Genomic DNA, 24,735 nt, shown 5'->3' on the forward strand with positions numbered 1-24,735 from the left:
GTGTAAAAACTTTTCCACATCAGTTACATTCATAAGGTTTCTGTAGTGTAAATTCTCTGATGTTTAACAAGATTTTTCTTTGGTTTAAAGTCTTTCCATCTCAATTACCTTTTAAAGATCTCTCTACAGTGGGGATTCTGTGATGTGCCCTAAAACTAACCCTCCAGGTAAACGTCTTTTCATATTGTTTGCAATCATAATGCTTCTCTTTAGGGTGGATTGTCTCATGTGTAGCAAAGATTTCTTTCCATGTGAAATCACAGAGATCATTGTGAAGACCGAGTTAGCACCCTGGATGCCTTAGAATCAGCCAAATCAGGCTAAGCAATAGTCCTTGGTCTTTATTCTTGGTCTTTAGGGGTAGAAGTGAACAGGATGGATGCAGGATCTCCATGACCTTCCTTTTCTTCGTCTACCACCAAAGTGATTCTGGCTTGTCTTATTCCACCCCCTAATCCCTCCTACAATTCTCTGTATACACCGAAAGATATGCTAATGGAGTATCACCCATTTGGTAATTAGCCTTAAGTGCTCAGTTGCAACCTCAGTGCATCAACTCAGAGTTTCAGCCTTTTACAGATCATCACTCATGAACTTTGTTCACGAGTTTCTACCAAAGAAAGTCTTAGTTTTGCAATAGTTTCCTTCATTTCAAGTCTGATCTCTCCTAAAAAAAAGCCCAATAATGAAACCAAATAAAACACCATAGATCCATATGCATTTTATCTGTCTCCTTCCATCAACAGAACATACACTCAGCTACTTTCTATTTTCATAGATAAAAAAGAAAAATCTGAAATGGGCAGAACCAATCATCTCAAAGTCCTATTAGCTTCCATATCCCAAAGATGAATTTAGAGTGAGTTTCATGCGCACTTAAATTGGATGATACTAGTGATAGAAAAAACAAAGTTATAGCTAAAGAATTTCTGGTTTTTGATAAATGCCATCATCATTTGGAGAAAGAACTATTTAGATGGAACAAGGATCAAAGACCAGTGTTTTCACCTTTGTTTGCCTGCTTTTTCTTTCTCATATTTTTCCCCTTTGGGTCTGATGTTTTTCACACATGACAAATATGGAAATATGTTTAAAAGGATTGCACATTTTATCTATATCAGATTACTCGTTGTCTTAGGGAATGGGGATTTAGGAGAGAGAGAGAAAATATTTGGAACATAGACATACAAAAATGAGTGTTAAAAACTATCTTTATATGTATTTGGAAAAATAAGATAATGTTGAGAAAAAGTTCTATCCTTTCAAAGGTTGTTTGTATATAAACATTATTTAAAAAAAAATACCTCAACAACCCAAAGCACTATTTGCAATTGACCTTTGAGTGCATGTGTCATTTGACCTAATGAACAGCATGAATCAATAGGAACATAAACCTTTTTAATCATAATTAGCTTTGAGTTGGTTAGAGTTTAAAACAATGAATTTCTATCTCTAAGTCGGAGTTTGTCCATTTTTTTCTTCTATTTCTTGACCTCGCACATGTGTGAACACTTTTATGATATTCTGTTTCAAAATCAGAATCCAAATGATGGTGCAGTAGATAGACAGGTAGGCCTTGAGACATGAAGACCTGATTTTTAATATCAACTCAGAAACTTGATAATCAAGTCCCAGATTCTCTGTTTATCTCAGTTTCTTTCTCTGTAAAATGTGTTCTCATGAGGATAAAGCAAGATAATATTGATACAGAGATTTAGTGAGGCACTATCTGGTCCCTAGTGGGCTTCTGTCTAGTTGTTAGTGTTGTCAATGCCACCAATCTGTCATCTCCCTAGGTGCAGAGGACACCCTTTGCAACTCTCTTGGTTTCCTGGTGCTTAACCCAAGGCCTGGCATGTAGCAGGCACTTAATGCTTGTTTACTTGAAGAAGTTCTAAGAGCAGTACTAGAATATCAGCCCATGTCTTCTGAGTCCAAATATAGTGATCTTTCCCTTATACCATGTTGTCTTGCAAGTAGGTGACTGGATAGAAAAGAAGGATCCAATATAGCTAAGAAGCCGTCTGCTATCCCGAGTCATCTTTTATTTTTCCTTCCTCACCCTCCACGTAGCGTTATAGCTAAAGAAGTCTAACTATGGAAGGCATCAGCACTAGCACTTCTTGTTCCAGTGTTTTCTACCTGAGTCATTTTTGTCTTTATTTTAATGCCTTTTTAAAAATTATAACTTTTTATTTACAAGTTATATGCATGGGTAATTTTACAGCATTGACAATTGCCAAACCTTTTCTTCCAATTTTTCCCCTCCTCCCCCCCCCCCCTCCCCCAGATGGCAGGTTGACCAATACATGTTAAATATGTTAAAGTATAAATTAAATACAATATAAGTATACATGTCCAAACAGTTATTTTGCTGCACAAAAAAATCAGACTTTGAAATAGTGTACAATTAGCCTATGAAGGAAATAAAAAAATGCAGGCAGGCAAACACAGAGGAATTGGGAATTCTATGTAGTGGTTCATAGTCGTCTCCCAGAGTTCTTTCACTGAGTGTAGCTGGTTCAATTGATTACTGCTCTATTGGAACTGACTTGGTTCATGTCATTGCTGAAGATGGCCACATCCATCACAATCAATCATCATATAGTATTGTTGTTGAAGTATATAATGATCTTCTAGTCCTGCTCATTTCACTCAGCATCAGTTCATGTAAGTCTCTCCAGGCCTTTCTGAAATCATGCTGTTGGTGACTTCTTACAGAACAATAATATTCCATAATATTCATATACCACAATTTGTTCAGCCATTCTCCTATTAATGGGCATCCACTCAGTTTCCAGTTTCTGGCCACTACAAAGAGGGCTGCCACAAGCAGTCTTGCACATATAGGTCTTTTTCCCTTCTTTAAAATCTCTTTGGGATATAAGTGCAATAGTATCACAGATAGTCTATTTCTCAGCCAATACCAAATGGTTTTGGTAAATGCTGCTTTATAATATAATTTTAGATCAGGTAGAGCTAGGCCACCTTCATTTGATTTTTTTTTTCATTAATTCCCTTGAAATTCTTGATTTTTTTTTTCCATATGAACTTTGTTGTTATTTTTTCTAGGTCATCAAAATAGTTTTTTGGGAGTCTGATTGGTATAGCACTAAATAAATAGATTAGTTTAGGTAGTATTGTCATCTTTATTATATTTGCTCACCCTATCCAAGAGCATTTAATATTTTTCCAATTGGTTAGATCAGATTTAATTTGTGTGGAAAGTATTTTGTAGTTTTGCTCATAAAGTTTCTGATTTTCCCTTGGCAGACAGATTCCTAAGTATTTTATACTAGTTACTTTAAGTGGAATTTTTCTTTGTAACTCTAACTGTTGGATTTTGTTAGTAATATATAAGAATGCTGAGGATTAATGTGGGTTTATTTTGTATCCTGCAACTTTGCTAAAGGTGTAGATTATTTCTAATAACTTTTTAGTAGAATCTCTGGGGTTCTCTAAGCATACTATCATGTCATCAGCAAAGAGTGATAATTTGGTTTCCTCATTACCTGCTCTAATTCCTTTAATCTCTTTCTCAACTCTTATTGCCAAAGCTAGCATTTCTAATATAATATTGAATAGTAATGGTGATAGTGGGCAACCTTGTTTCACTCCTGATCTTATTGGGGATGGTTGCAGTTTGTCCCCATTACATATGATGCTTACTGATTGTTTTAAATTGATGCTACTGTTTATTTCAAGGAAAAGTCCATTTATTCCTATACTCTCAAGTGTTTTTAATAGGAATGGATGTTGGATTTTATCAAATGCTTTTTCTGCATCTATTGAGATGATCATATGGTTTTTGTTAATTTGGTTATTAATATGGCCAATTATGCTGATGTTTTTCCTAATATAGAACCAGCCCTGCATTCCTGGTATAAATCCTACTTGATCATGGTGTATTATCCTGGGGATGATTTTCTGTAGTCTTTTTGCTAATATCTTATTTAAGATTTTAGCATCAATATTCATTAGGGAGATTGGTCTATAATTTTCTTTCTCTGTTTTCAACCTACCTGCTTTAGGTATCAGTACCATGTCTGTGTCATAAAAGGAATTTGGTAGGACTCCTTCATTCCCTATTTTTTTCAAATAGTTTATATAGCATTGGGGCTAATTGTTCTTTAAATGTTTGGTAGAATTCACATGTAAATCCATCTGGTCCTGGGCATTTTTTCGTAGGGAGTTGATTAATAGCTTGTTCTATTTTTCTCAAATGGGACTATTTAAGCAATTTACTTCCTCCTCTGTTAATCTGGGAAGCCTATATTTTTGGAGGTAGTCATCCATTTTACTTAGATTATTAAATTTATTGGCATAAAGTTGGGCAAAGTAATTCCTTATTATTTCTTTAATTTCCTCTTCATTGGTGGAAAGTTCTCCCTTTTTATTTTTAAGACTAATAATTTGGTTTTCCTCTCTCCTTTTTCTAATCAGCTTTACCAAAGGTTTATCTATTTTATTAGTTTTTTCATAAAACCAAATTTTAGTTTTATTTATTAGTTCAATAGTTTTTTTTTTTTAATATATAGCTTTTTATTGACAGAACCCATGCCAGGGTAATTTTTTACAGCACTATCCCTTGCATTCACTTCTGTTCCAATTTTTTCCCCTCCCTCCCTCACCCCCTCCCCCAGATGGCAAGCAGTCTTACATGTTGAATAGGTTATAGTATATCCTATATACAATATATGTGTGCAGAACCGAACAGTTTTCTTGTTGCACAGGGAGAATTGAATTCAGAAGGTATAAATAACCCGGGAAGAAAAACAAAAATGCCAGCAGTTTATATTCATTTCCCAGTGTTCTTTCTTTGGGTGTAGCTGCTTCTGTCCATCTTTGATCAATTAAAGCTCTCTTTATCGAAGAGATCCACTTCCATCAGAATACATCCTCGAACAGTATCATTGTTGAGGTATATAATGATCTCCTGGTTCTGCTCATTTCACTTAGCATCAGTTCACATAAGTCTTGCCAAACCTCTCTGTATTCATCCTGCTGGTCATTCCTTACAGAACAATAATATTCCATAACATTCATATACCACAATTTACTCAACCATTCTCCAATTGATGGGCATCCTTTCATTTTCCAGCTTCTAGCCACTACAAACAGGGCTGCCACTAACATTTTGGCACATACAGGTCCCTTTCCCTTCTTTAGTATCTCTTTGGGGTCTAAGCCCAGTAGAAACACTGCTGGATCAAAGGGTATGCACAGTTTGATAACTTTTTGAGCATAGTTCCAAATTGCTCTCCAGAATGGCTGGATGTGTTCACAATTCCACCAACAATATATCAGTGTCCCTGTTTTCCCACATCCCCTCCAACATTCCAAATTATCTTTCCCTGTCACTCTAGCCAATCTGACAGGTGTGTAGTGGTTTTTTTTTATTTTTAATATTATAAATTTCTCCTTTTAATTTTAGAATTTCAAGTTTAGTATTTGAATGGGGATTTTTAATTTGGTCTTTTTCTAGCTTTTTAAGTTGCAAGGCCAATTCATTGATCTTCTTTTTCTCTATTTTATTCAAGTAAGTCTCTAAGGATATACAATTTCCCCTTATTACCGCTTTGGCAACATCCTGTGGTGATCTTCTTTTATAAGAAGTAGAATAGTTCTCTCTGGGGGAGGTTTTCTTGGAGGCAGCTTTAGTATCAGTTTGGATCAATAATTACCCCAAATGCAGCCAGGTGATAAAAGTTCAGATCTTTTATTATCTCCAATATAGCCCGGTTAGCTTAGAGGTCTATCTCTCTGCTTGGTTCCAAGAGCTCTTGCAGTTTTGTCCTTTGCTCCTGCCTCTTCTTTCTTCAGCCTTCAATCCAGCTCCAAGTTGAATCTGCCTTGCCTCCGAGACAGGGCTTCTGGCTCTCCACCATAGTGCTCCTCTCCAATCCAGCTGAACTCTCTTCTGCTGCCAGCCAGCCAAGTGGAAAATATTCTGGAATGAAGCACTCTTCACTGGCCTTATATATGACTCTTCTGAGAGAATGGGATTATGGATTTTCTCCCATAGTGCTCTCTGGCCCAAAGACCTTCAAGGGAGGTGTGAATTCAGATATCTCATACTAAACCCTGAAATTTCCCAAACATGTGAACTCCAATGAGTAAAGGTGTGAACACAAGCATTGTATCCATTAGTTCTACTTAGTACCTTGTTTCAGGTTCTGGCCCAAAACATCTTCTTGTAAGATCAGATCAATAATCTATCAACTCTAATGAGTTAGCAGTTTGCAAAAATTCCAACAACATCCCACAAATTTTGGTATGATGTCTCATCCTTGTCATTATCTTGAGTGAAATTATTAATTGTGTCTATAATTTGCTGTTTCACCCAATCATTCTTTAAGATGAGATTATTTAGTTTCCAATTACTTTTTGATCTGTTTACCCCTAACTTTTTGTTGAATGTAGTTTTTATTGCATCATGATCTGAAAAGAAAGCATTTATTATTTCTACCTTCCTGCATTTAATTTTGAGTTCTTTATGTCCTAATATATGGTCAATTTTTGTATAGGTTCCATGGACTGCTGAGAAGAAAGTGTACTCCTTTCTGTCACTATTCAGTTTTCTCCAAATATTTATTATACCTAATTTTTCTAATATTCTATTTACCTCTTTAATTTCTTTCTTATTTGTTTTGTGATTTGATTTATCTAATTCTGTGTGTGTGTGTGTGTGTGTGTGTGTGTGTGTGTGTGTGTGTGTGTGTGTGTGTGTGTGTGTGTGTGTGTGTGTGTGTGTGTGTGTGTGTGTGTGTGTGTGTGTGTGTGTGTGTGTGTGTGTGTGTGTGTGTGTGTGTGTGTGTGTGTGTGTGTGTGTGTGTGTGTGTGTGTGTGTGTGTGTGTGTGTGTGTGTGTGTGTGTGTGTGTGTGTGTGTGTGTGTGTGTGTGTGTGTGTGTGTGTGTGTGTGTGTGTGTGTGTGTGTGTGTGTGTGTGTGTGTGTGTGTGTGTGTGTGTGTGTGTGTGTGTGTGTGTGTGTGTGTGTGTGTGTGTGTGTGTGTGTGTGTGTGTGTGTGTGTGTGTGTGTGTGTGTGTGTGTGTGTGTGTGTGTGTGTGTTTTTTACATTAAGTATTTTTTAATATTAAGTATCTGCTTTTATCTTTAAGGTAATTTGATTTTATCTTGGGCTGTCTGTGGAGCTTTAAATCTGTGACCAATCTCTTCTTAGTTACTAATATAACATTACTGTCACCTGCTGGGTGGACACTTCTAAGATGCTGATGGAAGAGAGAATATCATAAATCTTCCTAAGACTCCAAAGGTTTCAAATTTCTTTTCCAGCCAAAGGATGAAGTAGATGTATTTGGGAATTCACACTTAGTGGCTCAAGATCTGTTCTTGCCTGATAAATTATCAGTATTAAAAGGATGGATTTTAGCCTTACACCAAGCAACAGATAGAGAAAATAAACGACTTGTTCACACAACCAATTAGTGGCTTATGAATATTTCTTGCCATTGTATATATTTCCTTCTTTTTATGGCTAAACTCCTTAAGAAATTTTTCAATAATAGGGACCATTGCTTCCTCTCCTCTCCCTTTCTTCTTAGTTAAGCTCTGGCTTTGACCTTATTAGTCAACAGAAACTATTCTCTCTAAGTTTTTAAGAGATTCTTATTGGCAAATAGGAAGAATAGTCTTTTGTCACATCTTTCTTAACCCCTTTAACTTTTGAATCCTTTCTATTTTGTGGCTCTTCCTGCCTGCAAACACTCAACTAGGTTGATTCTTTGCCTTCTCACACTCAAATCTGTAATGTAGTTTTTATTGCATCATGATCTGAAAAGAAAGCATTTATTATTTCTACCTTCCTGCATTTAATTTTGAGTTCTTTATGTCCTAATATATGGTCAATTTTTGTATAGGTTCCATGGACTGCTGAGAAGAAAGTGTACTCCTTTCTGTCACTATTCAGTTTTCTCCAAATATTTATTATACCTAATTTTTCTAATATTCTATTTACCTCTTTAATTTCTTTCTTATTTGTTTTATGTTTGATTTATCTAATTCTGAGAGTGCAAGGTTGAGATCTCCCACTATTATAGTTTTGCTGCCTATTTCTTCCTGCAACTCTCTTACCTTCTCCTTTAGGAAGTTGGATGCTATACCACTTGGTGCATATATGTTTAGTATTGATAATGCTTCATTGTGTATGCTACCCTTTAGCAAGATATAGTTTCCTTCCTTATCTCTTTTTAATTAGATCCATTTTTCCTTTTGCTTGATCTGAGATAAGGATAAGGATGGCTACCCCTACTTTTTTGACTTCACCTGAAGCATATAGATTCTGCTCCAGCCTTTTACCTTTATTCTGTTTGTATCTCCCTGCTTTAAATGTGTTTTCTGTAAACTACATATTGTAGGTTCTGACTTTTGATCCAGTCTGCTATCTGCCTCCACTTAATGGGAGAGTTCATGCCATTCACATTTATGGTTAAAATGACTAATTCTCTATTTCTTGCCATCTTATTATCCCCAGATTCTGCTTTTCTTTTTCTTGTCCCCCTAACCCACTTTCCCAGTTTTAAACTTATGGGCCCCACTCGTGTCCCACCGCTCACTCTCTTTAGCATCCCTCCCTCCCCCCTTTAATCTCTTCCCCTTTCTTGTACCCTTCCCTTATTACTCTTTTCCTTTTCTCTTTTCCTCTCCCCCTTTATAATGAGGTGAGAGAAGTTTCTCTGCAAACCAAATACGTCAAATATTTTCTCTTTGAACCAGCTCTGATGAGAGTAAGATTCATACAATGTTCCCCCCCAAAAAAAAAAAATTCCCTCAGATATGATAGATTTCCTTTGCCTCTTTGTGGGATGTAGTTTCCCTCTTTTTGCCCCCCCCCTTTCGCTTTTTCTGACACTATCCCCTTTTCATTTCTACTTCCCTTTTTAAAAATGTTATATCAGTAAAATCAAATTATACATGTAGTCTTTATGTATGTCCACAACAGAAATACAGTTCTCAAGAGTTCCTTTTACCTTTTTCTGCTTATCTTGAGTCCTATGGTTGGAGATCAAATTTTTTGTTTAGATCTGGTATTTTAATGCTTTTAATGTTCTTCATAGATTTGGCAAGAACCAATCCAATTTTTTTTATAAAACCCTTTAGATATTGGTTACATTCATAAGGTTTCTTCCTATTGCATATTCCCTGATGTAAAGTGAGTTCCCTTATGTCTAAAAGGCTTTCTATAGTTACATTTATAAGATTTCTCTCCACTGTGGATTCTCTCATGTAGAGCAGGTTAATTCCTTTATTGTAAAAATCTTTCCATATTGGTTACATTCATAAGATTTCTCTCCAGCATAGATTTTATGATGTGCACTGTGTCTTTCCACATTGGTTACATTCAAAAGGTTTCTCTCCAGCATAGATTTTGTGATGTACAGTAAGAGTTCCTTTATGACTAAAAGTCTTTCTACATTGGTTACATTCAAAAAGTTTCTCTCTAATGTGTATTTTCTTATGCAGGGGTCCTCAAACTATAGCCCGTGGGCCAGATGCAGCAGCCTAATCCTAGCCCTAATTTCACGTTTATTCCCCTCATCCAGGGCTATGAAGTTTCTTTATTTAAAGGCCCACAAAACAAAAGTTTTTGTTTTTTATTATAGTCCAGCCCTGCAACAGTCTGAGGAACAGTGCATTGGCCCCCTATTGAAAAAGTTTGAGGACCCCTGCTCTTATGTCTAGTAAGAGCCCACCTTTCTCTGAAAACTTTTCCACTTTGATTATGCTCATAAGATTTCTCTACACTGTAGATTTTCTCAAGTGTATCACATATCTTTCCAAGTTATCAGGACCATCAGTGATGAGTCTTGGCTTGTGAGTTTCTATCACAGAAAGACTTAGTTCTGATAAAGTACTTTCCTTTATTTCAAGTCTGAACTTTCTGGAAAAAAAAAAGCCAACAAACCATCAAACAAATAACAGAAATGACATAGTAATATCCTCTTCTCTCCATCAGTAGAATAGAAACTTTGTGTGTGTGTGTGTGTTTCTCCAGCTAGCCATTAAATGTCCATAATCAGTCATTTAAAAATCATATTGGCTCACATCCCAGGGATGATTTAATTTCTAATGAGCTTCCTGCACAAATAATCCTATGACAATACAGAAAATGCCTTCCTTCTCACTATGTGCCCAACTCAGGCCAATAGCTCAGAAAGATTGAGTGACGTGACCCAAATCCCAGCAGCTGAGACTAGAATTCACAGCCTATGGATGGCTATGCTCTGACTACAGCATTTGACAAATTATCTCTACTCTCAATTTTCCCCTTTCCCCTTCATAGACTATACTTTCTGGTGATGGCTTTTGATTTAATTTATTTATTTTTCTACATTATCTGAGATCACATTCAGAATACTAACACTATTGTTTTGTTTGTTTGTTTGTTTGTTTTATCTTATTTGGGGCATAAGTGATTTTGTGCTGATTCATTATTTTTTTGGAAATAGCTCTTACTTATTTCTTTTAAAAAATTGTCACTATATCCCTAAGCATAATCTTTTAACAAACACATTTTTTAAAAAATGCAGGAAACGATCCACATATGACAATATGTATCTCCTACAGAAATTTGAGTTTATCATCCTGTGGCATAAAAGGATAGAGCATGCTATTGCACTTCTTTCCCCTTTAGAAGTTCACAAGGTCCTTGAAAGACTGAGACAATGACTCACAGGATTTGACCCCCAAATTTGTGCTCTTCAATGGTAAATTGTCCTCTGGGACAATGATTGTGTGCATATATCTGCCTTAAAATTATCTTTCTCAGTGATTTCAAACTATCATGATCAGAAATACACTGCTTTTGGGGATTACTACATGATTTCATCAAACTGCTTCTAAGTGCCTTATATTTTTTTTTCCAGTTTCTCAACTTCTCATCAAATCGTTTCCAAAATTCCAGGAAGGTTGGACTTTCATACAAGTGGCCACAGGCATGAAAAGACCCTCAGTGTCTGTCTCTCATTGCACCAGAATAGTTCCTTCTTTCTTGAGTTGCCCAGTAACCCCATCGCATCAAACCAGACCAAGATATTATCTGGGTTTCCATTCTTGCAGCAGTGCTGTCAGGCTACTTGAAAACCATGGTCACTAGGATTACACAGTAGGGACCATCATGACATCATCACAGAAGAAGACAACCTCAAAAACAGACCTAGAAGTATTATTCATTGAAATGCTGAGGTGGCTTTTTACGTTGACCTAAGTACAGTGATAGTGTAGCCACTTTACCAGTGATAGGAAAAAAAAACACAAAGTAATATCTGAAGAAGCACTTGTCATAAGCCAGTAGAAATATAACTCTTCTTAATAGTAATTTGCAAACAATTTGGACTGGTTAGCATTTTTTTTTAAACATTCCATTTCTCACTGGGTGCTTGTCTTTCTGTCTTTTTCACCTCACACATGTGTGACCATTTTCATGTTATCTATTTCAGAATCAAAATAGAGCTGGTGGTACAGTGGAGGTAATGTGGATAGGGCCTCGAATCAGGAAGACCTTAATTTTAATCGCAATTCAGAACCCAAAATCCAGTGACCCGCTCGAGACCCCATTGCCAAGGAATGTCACAAAAAGGATCCCATGGCTTGGCTTTCTCTCTAAAATGTAGTATTGACTTCAGGGTGACTCCAGGAAGCCTCCAGAAACCACAACTTTCATATCCCTGTTGGCACCCACTGAGAGTGGCTCCTCAGGCCTTCTTAGTCCAGCATCCATTGTGATTTTGCTTAAAATGAGAGAATCACATATTTTCTGGGAACGGGGAGCCCTGAGAGGGAAATCAGTTAGGGATGAAGATGGAGAGAATGTTGTCATTTAGTTCTCCTTAGGGGAAGTTTGAAGATGCAGATCTGCCTCCATTTTAGTTTCTCCTGGTCTTGGAATAATCCTGCACACATTGCTGACTGACACTTAGCTGTTGGTCAGTGATCACTAAGGTCCTGACACTCTTCCTGTAGCTGACTTAGGGTCGGACACTTAGAGTTCTCTAGGCCAAGAGATCATGTGACTTCCTGCAACCTGGGGCCCAAGGCCTGATCTTCTGGCTCTGCGGACCTCTGGAAATGGGGACCACTTGACTTATGCCTTGTCTCACTTTTTGAGAAAGCTTCAGCCAGTCCCATTAAAAAAGAAGAACAAGAGAGGGTCAATCTCAGGAGACAGTGATCCCTGCATTGGAGCAGTGTTCTCCCTGACCCCTGCAATGATTCACAGGATTCTGAAAGGAGGAGTCTATGGGAATGGCCTGCTAGCCATGACAGAAAGAGCCTACAGGGCAGAGCTCTGAAGGGTCCCCTTGGGGACTTTCACTGTAGGAAGTGCACAGAGAAAAGAGAACGGCCATGGGTCAGAGAAGGACAATCTAGGCTAACCAGAAAGGGAAAGAGGACAGTGAGGGGAAGGAGAGAAACCCTCATTGGAAAGGGGAAGAAAAAGCGGATGAGCTTTTATAAACTAATGAAGACGGCTAGGTGAATGGCAAGAGATGAAGGGGAATCTGCTAGAGAAGGAAAAAGGGGGAATGAAGAAATGTGGAATGAGATGAAAGCAGAAGAGATGAATAAATGTTTAAAGAATTGGTGGTAAAGGACTTACAGCATCTTCTAAATGGGACAACAGGAATATACACATTTCTTTGCAACATATAGAACTTCTACAAAAATTAAGCACTAGCATAGAGACTGCACCCAAATGTAAAAAGGTAGAAATAATTAATACACCCTTTCATTCCCTGTGAGAAATGGATGGACATTTATTTGATTTCCACAGTTCTGAGAATTAAAGTGGAGAAAATTTAAATTAGAAACCTTACTCCCACAAGGACATCAGGAAATAATCAAGGGTGAAGGTCATCTTCCCCCCAAAGAATGTAAGCTCCTTGGGGGGCACGGCCTGTAATCAGGGACGGTGGCCTGAGATTTGAATAGACTTTTTTTTCCTTTTCTGAGGCAAGTTGGGGTTAAGTGACTTGCCCAGGGTCACACAGCTAGGAAGTGTTCAGAGTCTGAGGCCAGATCTGACCACAAGTCCTCCTGACTTCAGGACTGCTGCTTTATCCACTGTGCCACCTACTGTCCTGTGGCCTGAGATTTGAAAAGAATATTTGATTTCCCGCCCCCCCCCCCCCCCCCCCAGCCCTCTCCCATTACTTTCCCCTTCTAGGAAGTAAGTTCCTCTGGGGCAGGGACTGGCTGTGTGCATCCATTCTTGCAAGAATGTGAAATAATTCTTTCCTGCATTCATCTGTGAGTCAGGGGAGTTCTCTGCTAAATTCCCTGATGATTAAGAAGGGAAACTGGTACTGGGATGGCCAACAAAAGATCCAACCCTAAATGGAGGTTTAGCAGTGACGTGAAATAATGACAGAGTCAGAGAACAAAGATTCCAAGATCTCAGAAATGATAAGTTTGCAAAGGAAAATGAAAATGATTAAACAACATCCCCAAATTTCTGGCATTCAATTAAAGAAGTCCTGAGGTGGGAAACATAGACTTACTGTGAGAAATAAATGGCCATTTGGTTTCCACAATTATGAAAATTTAATTGAAGAAATAAAACAAAGTAAAAAATTGAAACTCAAAATACCACCAAAGAATAAAAAAGGACATCTTACTCCCCCAAAATGTAAGCTCTGGGGCAGCTAGGTGGCACAGTGACCAGAACACCAGCCCTGAAGAGAGGAGGTCCTGAGTTCAAATCTGCACTCAGACACAACACTTTCTAGCCCTGTGAACCTAGTCAACTCAATTAGCTCCAATTGCCTCAGAAAAAAAAAAAAAAAAAAAAAAAAAAAAAAAAAAAAAAAAAAAAAAAAAAAAAAAAAAAAAAAAAAAAAAAAAAAAAAAAAAAAAAAAAAAAAAAAAAAAAAAAAAAAAAAAAAAAAAAAAAAAAAAAAAAAAAAAAAAAAAAAAAAAAAAAAAAAAAAAAAAAAAAAAAAAAAAAAAAAAAAAAAAAAAAAAAAAAAAAAAAAAAAAAAAAAAAAAAAAAAAAAAAAAAAAAAAAAAAAAAAAAAAAAAAAAAAAAAAAAAAAAAAAAAAAAAAAAAAAAAACCATACCCTTATTTTTTATTATGTACCATGCCCTAGTCTAAATGTTAAAAATGTAAATATGAGCTTAAAAAATGAAAATACAAGCCCTGCCTTCAAGGAGTTTACATCCTAAAGAGGTAAAGGCAACACATAAATAGAGATCTGAAAAGAGGGGAGAAGGTAGGAAAATAAGGACTCATCTGAGGTCATGGTGGTCATTGTCTTTGCCAAGGGGTAGATTTCTTTAGGGAAGAGGTTGCAGACAAAATGGAGGGATACAGTATGAAATGGAGTGGGAGAGCATAGAAAGCGGTTTTAATAATTAATGAGGGAAAGGGCGAGTTCCTGAGTGGAACTTGCCCTTTGCCAAGAGAAAGAAAACCCCCCATGAGGGTGGGGCATGCCCTCAGCTTGCAGGCTTAATCCTGAAAGGGACTTAGCACCCTGAAAGCTAGTCAGCCATACAGAGAATGGGAAGCATGGTGGAGTTGGGAGAGATAGCACCTGGTATGGGAGAAGGAGAAGTGGAAAGCCACACAGAGCAGCGGGCTTTGGCAGACTGACTCCAATGAAGGCAGCAGCCATGAGGAGGCCCATGAGTAGATTTTATTGGGAGAAGGAAACCTGGACATGACTGGAGTTCCTGACAGGACAGGGCGAGGTGAGACTGTGCGAGGTCTCTACAGAGGGAGGGTCTCAGGGCTTTGACGCACCTTGGATCTCAGACTGACCACCTCCCCCAAGGATGGGACCAGAGAGCTACAGGAATCTCTACCAGGGCTTTTTCCCTACTTGTCTCAGGGTTTGTACGGGCAGGAGAAGTGGACTCAGCCCCTGTTCTGGGGTCCATTCCCCTGGTTTGTGCACTTGTCTGGTTTGGAAAAAGCTTGGTTCTGGCTGTAGAGTTCCAGGCTCTCCCCTTTAGGTTTCTATAGCTCTTTGATTGGGATTTTTGGTGGTTAATCTGAAATTTGGATAGAAAACTACATACCCAGTTATTTCTATTGGCTTGGGAAGGTAAAGACTTAGTCCCCCCTTCCCCCGCTGGGTGTGGCTGCTCCTTAGAAGTGAGAAAACAAACCCTCTCACTGGAGCTCACCCCCCAAGCTTCTCTGTCTCCCTTGATGGTTAAATGAACTTCCTTTCACTGTACTTGCTTCTGTTATTTAACGAAATAGCTTATGGTTATACGGTGTTAATAACTGAGTGTTTGCCTTTCTCTTCCACGTCCCGGGCTGTTTAAGGCTCCGTCACTGGGGACGCTGTGTCCGAGGTTCTACTGCTGAGCCAGGCCAGGAACTTGCAGGAAGTTTGTTCGGTTTCCGGCTAACCCCAAGTTCTCAGAAAACTGTCCCTTCCCCAGCATGTAAGAAGGGCGGCAGGGTCTCCTTGGGGAGCAGAGTGACAGGAAATGGGACCCGGAGCTTTCTGAAGCCCCCGGAGCAGGGTTTCGGCGTGACAAGCCGGCATCGGATGCGGGCCGGGCTCTGCAGGGTCGGGGGACAGAGAGTTTAGGAGGTAAAAACTCTCCTTCGTGAAACTTGCTCTGGAGATGAAATCCCTCGGGAGCATCCCCGCCACCGTTTGGGTTCTGACTCTGGGAACGATTATCTGACTGACGTTAGTGACCCACCTTTTGAGAGAAACCCCGGGAAGTCACTGGGACAGGTTCCCAGCAGGCGGAGGTGGGATTGTCGGCCGTCCCCCTCAGGCCCCTGCTTTCTCCTCCTAAAGCCAATTTCTGTGATCCGAGTAAGTGGCCGCCGGGGCCGTCCTGCCTGCCTCTTCTCTGCCCGGGTAACAGGGTCTCCTCCTCCTCCGTAACGGGACAGCCTCCTTCCCTCCCCCGTCTCCTCGGTCTCTGGCTGTAGCACAGCCTTGGGAAGGGAAGATGGAGTGCACTGGGCTGCCTTGTGCTTCTTGCCCGCTAGATGTGGCCATTGTCTCCGTGTTGGATTTCAGGTTCCCCTTTCCTCATTTCTTCTCCCATTTTGGGCTTTGGGTCAGGGGAGCCTTTGAGAGGCTGTAAATGGGGACAGACACAGGAGCAGGGCGGGGCGAAGGGGGGGAGGGGAGGCCATTCAGGATTGTCCCCCTCTGGCCCAGGAGAGGGACATCTGCTGCTGAGAGATGGGCCTGTTTGTGCTCAGCTGTAAACTCCCCACCCTCTTTTTCTGGTTCTGATTTCAGGCTCGGTTTAATGAGATTATAGACAGTAAAATGGCGTTTTTGTATTTCTCCTGGGCATTGCTTATCATGGGCCGTGAGCTGTTAACTGAACACCAACCCTCACAATTATGGCCGCCTTCCTCAGGCAACCAGGGAGGAGCTTTGTAATCAGTGTCCAGGAATCTCCCAATACCTCCCAATGGAACTGGGCCCTTCTGTGCATTTACATCTAGTCCTCCCACGGGCTTCCCGGTCTGCAAAGATCTGAGAGGTAAAGGATCATTTGTTCATCTAATTTCCTTTAATCTCACTCTTTTTCCCCCTGAGGCAATTGGGGCTAAGTGACTTGCCCAGGGTCACACACCCAGGAAATGTGAAGTGTCTGAGGCCAAATTTGAACTTAGCTCCTCATGACTAAAGTGAGAATTTAGGTTAGGGTTAGGGGTGCTCCATCTGCTACACCAAGTAGCTGCCCCTATAACATCACTCTGTGTATAAATCATGACCCCATGACAGTATAGGGTGTTAGCTGTGGGTCAGCACCTAGTTTCTGCCATCCTAGTTTCCAATTTTCCCAGCGGTTTTTGTCAAATGGTGAGTTTTTATCCTGAAAGCTGGGGTTTAGGGCTTTGTTAAATACTAGGCTATCATAGCAATTGCCTATTTTGCCCCGTGAGCCTAACCTATTTCAGAGATCGGCTGCTCTGTTTCGTTGCCAGAACCGAATGGTTTTGATGAACTGCTGCTTTATGATATGGTTTTAGATCTGCCACAGCTAAACCCCCTTCACTAGCAGTTTTTTTTCATTAATTCCCTTGAAATTCTTGATCTCGTATTCTGCCAGATGAATTTTGTTATTATTTTTTCTCGATCCATTAAATAACTTCTTGGGAGTTTGATTGGTGTGGCACTGAATAAGTAGATTAATTTAGGCAATGTTTGCTCAGCCTACCCATGAGCACTCAATGTTTTTCCAATTTATTAGCTCTGACTTTCTTTGTGTGGAAAATGTTTTGCAGCTGTTTTCCTATAGTTCCTGACTTGACCTTCACAGGTAGACTCCCAAATAGGTTATGTTGCAGCTGTCCTGGTTGATAGCTCAAATATTAGCACCCTTTGTTTTCAGAAGCTAGATGAATGAGGCAGGAGACTCATAGAGTGGGAAAAGAGCTCCAGTTTATTATGCAGCCACAGCATGGTTGACAGGCATTTTTGCAAGTGTGATCAGTGTGTGAACAACAGGCAATCCCCAGTCATCATTCAGACAAGAGCTCATGGGCTTTGCGTGTGCAAGGTATCTGCCAATGGGAAGAGAGCCAACACAGCCACTTCAGCAACTCGCTCACAGGGGGGAGGCCCTTCAAGGCATCCCTGTGTATGAGCAACTGCACTGTTACCCTCATCCCCTTTCCCAGGAGCACATCACTGCTCCCTCCTCAACAAGAGTGTTTCTGCAACGTGGCAGGAAACTCATGATGCATCAAAGGTCCCAGTGGCCTCTGTACTCCCTTTCTGCAGAGTCCCCTACCTAACAATTCCCTCTTTTTTTCTTTTAGATAAGAAATCCTTTCTTGAGCTACAACCTCTGAAAAGACAGGGGAGAAAGATCTAGAAAAGCATCCTAATATTTTAGGATAACACAGTAACAGCAACACCATAACCCACAGGACAAGCAAAGATTCTAATTCCAAGCTCCATGAAGAAGTCTTATCAAACCGATGTGTGTTTTTTTCAGCAGTTTTATCCGCATTTAAATCTTCATGAGAAGCCTTCTCTGTGTCAGATTTTAGACATGAACTTTCTTTGTCATCTTCCATTGTGTTACTGAGAAATAAACCATTCGATTGCTCTTGGTCCTGTCCCACTTGTAATCTTGTCCTGTATGATTATACAGCCAAGGGGTCACACAATCTTTTGTATATCTGTAGTCACATTGTCATTCAGCCTGGAGTTTTAGTAATTCTACTTCTGCTCCTATTTCTAGTAACACTTCCCTGAAGTCTTTCATCATGGGACACAATTGTTCCCCCATCTTAGCCTTACGGGAAAACTCCACCGAGAGGCTAGTTCCTCTCTCGATCTAGCTTGTACTTTCCCGTTTTGTACATTAGATATGGACGTTGCAAGAGAGACGGGTGAAGCTACAAGTGAAACCAACAGCGATACCTCATACGACACAGCTGACACATCTCTTTTTTCTCATGGACTCGGGTCTGTTTTCTTGTTTTCTATTATGGTTTTGAACATATGACCAGTTTTAGTATGACAGCATTTCTCACTTTTGACAGGAAGCATTGAGACATGAGCTTGAATGACAACAAATACAGTCTGATTCTCAATTTCATTCTCTAAGCCATCGCTGGCTGTACAATTCCAACAAGTAACGTAAAAATCGAATGTTTTTGGTAACAGTTACAAAATCTCCCTCAGGAATGCATATTTCCCTCCCAGATGGGTTTTTGTATAGAACTGGTAGCAAATTCTCATGCTTTTTGCCCGAGAACCAGGGCCCACAAGGTTTCTCTATGTGACAACCTGCCGGCCCAATTCTTGAGTGACAAGAGGGTGTTCCAGGGAGGCTTGTGCTTCCATCAACCTTCTCAGGCACTGCCTTTGTAAGGTCCCCAAACAGGTGCTGGGAAACTGTCATAAGTCTTTAGCTTTAGCCTCATGCCACAATTGCAATGTCCAATCTGCAATCATAAAACCGGAACGAGTATGAGCACAGCATGAAGATCTGAGGGGCCAAGCTGAGGACCCCTTTACATAGACACACCGCTGCCTCCCTCCCACAAGGATGAGGGGGTCTCTATCACGTCCCCTACATGCCCAGCATGTGTGTCACATGATACCCTGTACCCCAAAATGGCATTTGTAGAGTCACCCTCTTCACTTGTACACAATATACTACATCTTCCTTAAGAAGGCCCCTAAGAATGAGACCATGGTAATGAAAAAGGGTCCTGTAGGATGGGGGGCCTCTATAGGGTTCTAAAATTTGGAGACCAGGATATGCTTGTATCTGCACAGGAGAAAACCTTCAGCAGTGGATTCCTACCACACATCTCAAAGTTGGCCATAAACTAGAAGAGGAAAAAAGTAAGATGAGGCGACTATCAAAAAGGACCTTTTGCGACCAGCACAAAGGAAGCCCATTTGCAAGTGCAGCAGAGTTTTACTTTACCTTTGCCATGGTTCCACTGTATTTCCCAAGATGAGATTCATCCCCGATTATTGGGGACACATTACCTGTTAGCACTACATCCTGTATGTGTTCCCCTCATGAGACAATCCCAGGCTATGGTGGGTCTACCATGATAGCCCACCTTTCTCATTCTGCTGTTTGCCTCCCCTCTATATAACTCAAACCCATAAGTATAGGCAACATCTTGTTAACTGTCTTGGGGCCCCATCTTCTCCTTTTTGATAGTCGCCTCATCTTTTTCCTCTTCTTTTTTTCCTCTTCTAGTTTATGGCCAACTTTGAGATGTGTGGTAGGAACCCACTGCTGAAGGTTTTCTCCTGTGCAGATACAAGCATATCCTGGTCCCCAAATTTTAGAACCCTATAGAGGCCCCCCGTCCTTCAGGACCCTTTTTCATTACCATGGTCTCATTCTTAGGGGCCTTCTTAAGGAAGATGTAGTGTTATCTTTTGATGATTCTCTGTCTCTTTTTACCAGAGAATATTTCAAAGCCAGGCTGAAGTCAATGCAATCAAATTTTAAATAATTTATTTCATGCACTGCTTTATTTCTGTCTTTCTGAGTAACCCCCTCCCTCTTTCTGATTTTTGATGAATCTCTTCAGGGTCTGATCAGTCCTTTCTACAGTGGCCTGTCCTGTGGGATTGTATGGGATTCCAAAAATATGACGTATGGAGAATTCCTGTTAGAACTCTTTTAATATTTTTGAGGTGCACGAGGGCCCATTATCAGCCTTGATGATCTGTGGGATAGATAGAGGCAAAACAATGAAATGAGCGATTGATCCCATGAAGCAGCTTCCCTGTGTTGAGTGGCTGCAACTACAAAGCCCGGACGTGTGTCAGCTGTAACATGAATGCGTGTTTTCCCCAGATGTGTAACATCTATCTATCATATATCATTTGCCCCGTCACCTCTGGGATTATTCCCCATCCCCCCCAGGTCTTTAAGAATAGGCTACACAAGCTACACATCGTTTTACTCTGCTTGATGCTTCTTGCCGGGATACAATCTCTGGAGAAACCTGACGGGCAGATGCAAATGCTCATGGGCTTTTGATGCTTGTTCTAGAGGACAAAGGAGGATGCTTTGTGTAAGCAGACCTGCCACCTTTTTATTCCTTTTGAATGTAGGCCCCAGCCCATCCATATGAGGACAGATATGCAGAATGTAAAAAGGATGGGCTCTCATTAAAGTCACCTCTTGTCCCTCCTGAAACAATGAGAAGCTAGGTCCTGTTTGAGCTTTTCTATATGCTGTCTCTATTCTCTGGACCACCCCAATTGTCTAGTGGCTGTCTGAAATAATATGGATAGGTTTGTCTATTCTCAATGCTTGTATAATGGCAGACAGCTCATTTTTTGTGTGTGTTATCTGCTTTATGGTATCGATGACTTTAGGTGTCCATATCCTGCTGGAATCTAATCAAGGATCGCCCTCTAGCATTTTATACAAAGGAAACATCAGAGTGTTGGGTATACAGGATTGCCTTGGATAAACTGTTAAGTGAATGAACTGACGCTGTCGCATGGTTTGACTAGACAAACTTATTTTTTAAAGAATTAGAAAATCCAGTTAGAGTACTAATAGTAGAGATCATAGAACAAACCCATAAATACTGTGTGGAAAAAATATAAGATCATGTGCTCCATTGTCAGTTGTGTTGTCTGTGTCTATGATAGCAAATGAGGTAAAATTACTTACAACTGAGGCCCGCATTAGCACAACTGAATACCGTGATTTTGGTCAAAAAATTAGGGCTGGTACTGTTTGAAATTTATTTGCCTTTACTTGTCTTTTTTATCTGCTTCATAATAGCTTATGTTCATGTGGCCCTTTGTGTTGACAAAGTATTTTGTATCCATCAACTCATTTAATTCCATGTTCCTTGCTCTCTTTTTGTAGATGATATGATATTTAGAGAGGAGAAAATTTCCCCAATATCAAACAGTTTAACTCTAGAATTCTCCTTCCTAGTCTCCTTTTTGTCACATCACATAGCTTCAGATCTTCAGTTGTCCCTCCACTAGCAGAATGCTCTCTAGATGACTACAATGAAGATATCATATATATATATATATATATATATATATATATATATATATATATATATATATATATATATATATATATATATATATATATATATATATATATATATATATATATATATATATATATATATATATATATATATATATATATATATATATATATATATATATATATATATATATATATATATATATATATATATATATATATATATATATATATATATATATATATATATATATATATATATATATATATATATATATATATATATATATATATATATATATATATATATATATATATATATATATATATATATATATATATATATATATATATATATATATATATATATATATATATATATATATATATATATATATATATATATATATATATATATATATATATATATATATATATATATATATATATATATATATATATATATATATATATATATATATATATATATATATATATATATATATATATATATATATATATATATATATATATATATATATATATATATATATATATATATATATATATATATATATATATATATATATATATATATATATATATATATATATATATATATATATATATATATATATATATATATATATATATATATATATATATATATATATATATATATATATATATATATATATATATATATATATATATATATATATATATATATATATATATATATATATATATATATATATATATATATATATATATATATATATATATATATATATATATATATATATATATATATATATATATATATATATATATATATATATATATATATATATATATATATATATATATATATATATATATATATATATATATATATATATATATATATATATATATATATATATATATATATATATATATATATATATATATATATATATATATATATATATATATATATATATATATATATATATATATATATATATATATATATATATATATATATATATATATATATATATATATATATATATATATATATATATATATATATATATATATATATATATATATATATATATATATATATATATATATATATATATATATATATATATATATATATATATATATATATATATATATATATATATATATATATATATATATATATATATATATATATATATATATATATATATATATATATATATATATATATATATATATATATATATATATATATATATATATATATATATATATATATATATATATATATATATATATATATATATATATATATATATATATATATATATATATATATATATATATATATATATATATATATATATATATATATATATATATATATATATATATATATATATATATATATATATATATATATATATATATATATATATATATATATATATATATATATATATATATATATATATATATATATATATATATATATATATATATATATATATATATATATATATATATATATATATATATATATATATATATATATATATATATATATATATATATATATATATATATATATATATATATATATATATATATATATATATATATATATATATATATATATATATATATATATATATATATATATATATATATATATATATATATATATATATATATATATATATATATATATATATATATATATATATATATATATATATATATATATATATATATATATATATATATATATATATATATATATATATATATATATATATATATATATATATATATATATATATATATATATATATATATATATATATATATATATATATATATATATATATATATATATATATATATATATATATATATATATATATATATATATATATATATATATATATATATATATATATATATATATATATATATATATATATATATATATATATATATATATATATATATATATATATATATATATATATATATATATATATATATATATATATATATATATATATATATATATATATATATATATATATATATATATATATATATATATATATATATATATATATATATATATATATATATATATATATATATATATATATATATATATATATATATATATATATATATATATATATATATATATATATATATATATATATATATATATATATATATATATATATATATATATATATATATATATATATATATATATATATATATATATATATATATATATATATATATATATATATATATATATATATATATATATATATATATATATATATATATATATATATATATATATATATATATATATATATATATATATATATATATATATATATATATATATATATATATATATATATATATATATATATATATATATATATATATATATATATATATATATATATATATATATATATATATATATATATATATATATATATATATATATATATATATATATATATATATATATATATATATATATATATATATATATATATATATATATATATATATATATATATATATATATATATATATATATATATATATATATATATATATATATATATATATATATATATATATATATATATATATATATATATATATATATATATATATATATATATATATATATATATATATATATATATATATATATATATATATATATATATATATATATATATATATATATATATATATATATATATATATATATATATATATATATATATATATATATATATATATATATATATATATATATATATATATATATATATATATATATATATATATATATATATATATATATATATATATATATATATATATATATATATATATATATATATATATATATATATATATATATATATATATATATATATATATATATATATATATATATATATGTATGTGTGTGTATACCTGAAAATCTTAACCATCACCGAGTCTCACTTGTACTTTTTTATATAAGAGCAAGCTGGGGCTCATTCATTCAAATGAAAGAAATGCTTTAGAGTAACTTTTAATCATCACTCAGGCTGATTAGCAATTTCCCAGGCCCTGGCGATTATATTTCCTCAGAGTTCTGGAATTAGGCCTTAAGTGTTGGAAAATGCTATTTTGTACTCTCTCTCTCTCTGTTTTTCTCTGAGATTTAGAGCTCATCCAATA

At 35.0% G+C, this 24,735-nt stretch overlaps 1 long non-coding RNA gene across 5 annotated transcripts in view; it reads left to right on the forward strand.

Moving 5' to 3' along the window:
• Positions 1 to 18,084, forward strand: part of LOC127556955 (uncharacterized) — a 48,611-nt gene extending 30,527 nt beyond the window's left edge. For 2 of the 5 annotated variants that reach the window (XR_007952581.1, XR_007952584.1), the window contains exon 3: positions 17,777 to 18,084. This is a non-coding gene — a long non-coding RNA (uncharacterized LOC127556955). The other 3 variants (XR_007952582.1, XR_007952580.1, XR_007952583.1) reach the window with 3 other exon arrangements.
• The last annotated feature ends 6,651 nt before the right edge of the window (positions 18,085 to 24,735 follow it).

This window comes from Antechinus flavipes, chromosome 3 (assembly GCF_016432865.1).
Source record: "Antechinus flavipes isolate AdamAnt ecotype Samford, QLD, Australia chromosome 3, AdamAnt_v2, whole genome shotgun sequence".
Lineage (NCBI taxonomy): Eukaryota > Metazoa > Chordata > Mammalia > Dasyuromorphia > Dasyuridae > Antechinus > Antechinus flavipes.